Genomic DNA, 3,462 nt, shown 5'->3' with positions numbered 1-3,462 from the left:
CCCGAAACCCAGCTGAGCGGGCTTTTCTCACAGTACAAGGCGAGCGTAACGGAAAAAAGGTCAGAGAGGAACGTACATCACTGCGGACGGATTTACCCCCTCGTGTGAAATTAAATGAACATACAGGCCAAAGTTTGGAGGGACAGAATTTTTCCCGCAAATGAAGGAAACAAACGTCGCCTTTAATGGTAATGTGAGCCGACGGCACGAGTTCATACGGAACAAGCTTATTTCAGGAAGAAGAACGTCTGAGAACAGCAGAAACGCCACAATCTGGGAACGGGATTCAGTGAAACGCGGTCGTCTGAAGCGTATCCGCATGTCCTTAGTGTGTGACAGAGTACGCGAAAAAACCCTTCCTGTTCAAACAGCACGGACAGGTTTGTTGTTACCCTTAAAAAAAGACAATTAAAGCCGACATTATAGTCATGTTTGACCTTAATTCGGATCACAGGAGCCTTCAAGCTTTTCTTCCCTCGCTCATCCTGTTTAAAGAGAACAGACAGCTGCAGTTTGGCACAGCTGTGTTCTCCGCACTCAGGAAGAAGATTAGTAATTTCAGCTAAATATCTGTAAAACTAATTGAATTAGAGCCATGTTTGTGTTTTGTTAAGTTCATTAGCTGCAGCGGCCATCTTAAATTGGGTTGACTCCAATTGGTAATGAGTTGTAGACGTTGATGTAGTGATTACTTCCTGAGAGTTTTGTTCAAATCCGTCCAGCAGTTCATGAGATATTTTGCTTACAGACAAACAAGGTTGCCTTAAATAGCTAATGCTAAATATTTAAGCAGAGATTGTACGCAATGAGTAGCAATTTGAGTATGTGTTGGGAGTGACTCTCAGCTACTACCACGCCAAGTTTTAGTTAAATATCTGTAAAGTGCATCGAATTAGAGTCATATTTGTGTTTGATGAAGTAGCTTAGCTGCGGCGGCCATCTTAAATTGGGTTAACTCCAACTGTTAATGAGTTGTAGACGTTGATGTAGTGATTACTTCCTGAGAGTTTCATTCAAATACATCAAGCAGTTCTTGAGATATTTCACTAACAGACAAGCGAACACACGCACCACACGCTCAGACGCAGGATAAAACGCCGTCGCCCTTTCAGCTGCAGGCGATAACAACAGAAACGAGCTTCAGAGCTATCCACGTTAAAAGCTAAAGGCTGCAAGAGCATCTCTGAGCAGCTTCCTGCTCCTCTGACCGCAGCTGACAGGATTATATAAAACCGGACGGCTTGCAGGACCGAAGGCGAGCCACCGGGACGCGGACGCAAGAAGGAATGCAGCCCTAGAGCTGCTCGGACGAACAGGGGAGAGAAAAAAAAAGGCAAATTTTTAATTATTATAATTAATTTTTAATTATCATGGAAGAACAACAAATTTATCCGAGCTCCGCTAAAAGCCGACACAGGCCTTCGAACGAAGAGGGAGTGAATTTCTGTCAATGAGAGGAAGAGTAGCATCAGTGTGTGCCAACGTGTGACAACACATCCTACCCTCTCCAAAAACTAACAATACCAGATATTTGTTCCTTCGGAATACATCAGAGACTGCGTGGGTGGAGGGTGATATGTAATTACATTCATGTGCCCAGACACACACACACACGCACACACACACAGACATAAACACACAGAATGATAAAGGAGGAGAATCCGAGAGAATCCCAAACAAATCCTTCGGCTCAGATCCTGCTGCAGGGAGCAGCGAGGACAAGGACAGGCTAGACTGTGTGTCGTGTGTGTGTGTGTGTGTGTGTGTGTGTGTGTGTGTGTGGTGTGGGTCACTGGAAGAGTTCATATGTCCATGTGCTTGTTAGGAGAGAGTTGTGGCGATAAACTATATATTATGCAAATGAGGTCGCTCCGTATGGTGAATCAGCTGAGCGCTCAACACACACACACACACACACACACACACACACACGCTCTGTCATGGCTACCTCTGGTCAGGCTGAGGGAGACGGATGGGGACGCTCGGAGGAGACACTGGCCCGGTCTCCTCCTCCTCCTCCTCCTGATTAGCATTCAGAGGAATGTGGAGGAAGCAGGGAGCGGTCCGGCCCTTATCACCCGCCTCCCACACGGGGATCACCGGGCTGAGAGCGGCGTCCCACCGCCCATTATCTGAGAAAACCCGCCCACGCCGGCTCGTCGCGGCGTAACGACCAACACTAACTGCTGTAAAAAAATAAAAAAAGACAACTCGAGGACATCAGGGGAAAACTAACCACTAATCACTCCAGAAGTCTGAGAGGAAAAGTCTGTTTGATCCACGCTGCCTCGCCTCGCCTCGCCTCGCACCGCCGGACGTATTTTACTGAAATAATCTCTGGATGTACACCTACAGCTGATTAACTGTCGAAGTCGACCCGATTCAAGATGGCCGCCACAACTAAGCGACTTCGGCAAACACGTAAATGGTAATAGCTCGGTCAGGCTTGCAGATATCGAGCTAAAATTCGGCGTGGTAGTAGCTGAGAGTCGCCAGCAACACGTAGACGGATAACAACTGAGATTGTGCAGAACATCCTTTACAAGGTGGGACCAAAACGGCTGTAAGGGCATCCCTTCTCATCGTAAAAGGAGCCTAGTTTAAAACTCTGTCAGGAAAGGGGGCGGGCGATATGCATTCCCTGACGAAATGCGGGGCTTTTTTAATGTTGGAGCTTTGCTAAAGAGCGTGGGGCGCAGCTGGCGCTTGGAACTCCCAAACATCTATCCTTGTAAAATGTAAATAAAACCATGTGTAAAGGTTGGAGGTAACCACTCTCCACAGCTGCCTGGTAAATTCTCTGTAACACCCCCACACACACCCCCACACACACCCCCCTCTAATGGTCAAACAGTTCAGATCACTGCTCTGGAATGTGTCTGCGGATCTATTTGGTGTGTGCGTGCGTGTGTGTGTGTTGGAGGGGGAAAAAAAAAAAAAGGTAAGCAGCAGAGGAATGATGATCGTGTGATTTCCCCACCCCTCGCCTCCGGGGGGGCCACATCTGCCCTCGTTGAGCGGGCCTCTCCATCCGACATTCCTGGAAAATTCCGTGGACGTTCATCACCCGCTCAGAGAGCCCCCCCCTCCCCTCTGGAGTTGGATCCAGGATGCTCCGTTGAGAGAACTTCCCAGAACCGGAGCAGCGTTCCTCCTGCCCTTCCCTGTTGCACCGGTGTGTGTGTGTGTGTGTGTGTGTGCGTTTTGGGGGGGTCATCGTTCATTCCTCACCCGTCGCTCACCTCGTATTGTTTCTTCTCCTCCTCCTTCGCAGAGATTTGCAGCTCTCTCTCTCTCTCTTTCTCTAATAGAGGCATCCACCATGTCCCCGCTAACTGCCGGAGCAGCTGGAGCTCCGGGCGCACGCGGAGCGCCGAGCGTCGGCGTGCGCTGCTGGGGCGAAAGCATCTGCGCCGAGGAGAGCGATGGAGAATGACGTTGCAAAAAAAAAAAAAAAAAAAA

General features: G+C 48.8%; 1 protein-coding gene and 1 long non-coding RNA gene across 2 annotated transcripts in view; one reads left to right on the top strand and one right to left on the bottom strand.

The window, feature by feature from the left end:
- The window catches only part of hs6st1a (heparan sulfate 6-O-sulfotransferase 1a), a 56,055-nt gene that overhangs the window by 21,469 nt on the left and 31,124 nt on the right, over positions 1-3,462 (bottom strand). The gene's annotated exons all lie outside the window — the stretch shown is intronic.
- LOC112450445 overlaps positions 1-3,462 on the top strand; it is a 12,756-nt gene extending 9,294 nt beyond the window's left edge. Inside the window, exon 2 of the long non-coding RNA XR_005233630.1 lies at positions 3,312-3,462. This is a non-coding gene — a long non-coding RNA (uncharacterized LOC112450445). The remainder of the gene's footprint in view (positions 1-3,311) is intronic.

This window comes from Kryptolebias marmoratus, linkage group LG10 (genome assembly GCF_001649575.2).
Source record: "Kryptolebias marmoratus isolate JLee-2015 linkage group LG10, ASM164957v2, whole genome shotgun sequence".
In the NCBI taxonomy this organism is placed as follows: Eukaryota; Metazoa; Chordata; class Actinopteri; order Cyprinodontiformes; family Rivulidae; genus Kryptolebias; species Kryptolebias marmoratus.
The sequence above is the reverse complement of the archived record's forward strand: the minus strand, read 5'-3'. Positions and strand labels throughout refer to the sequence as shown.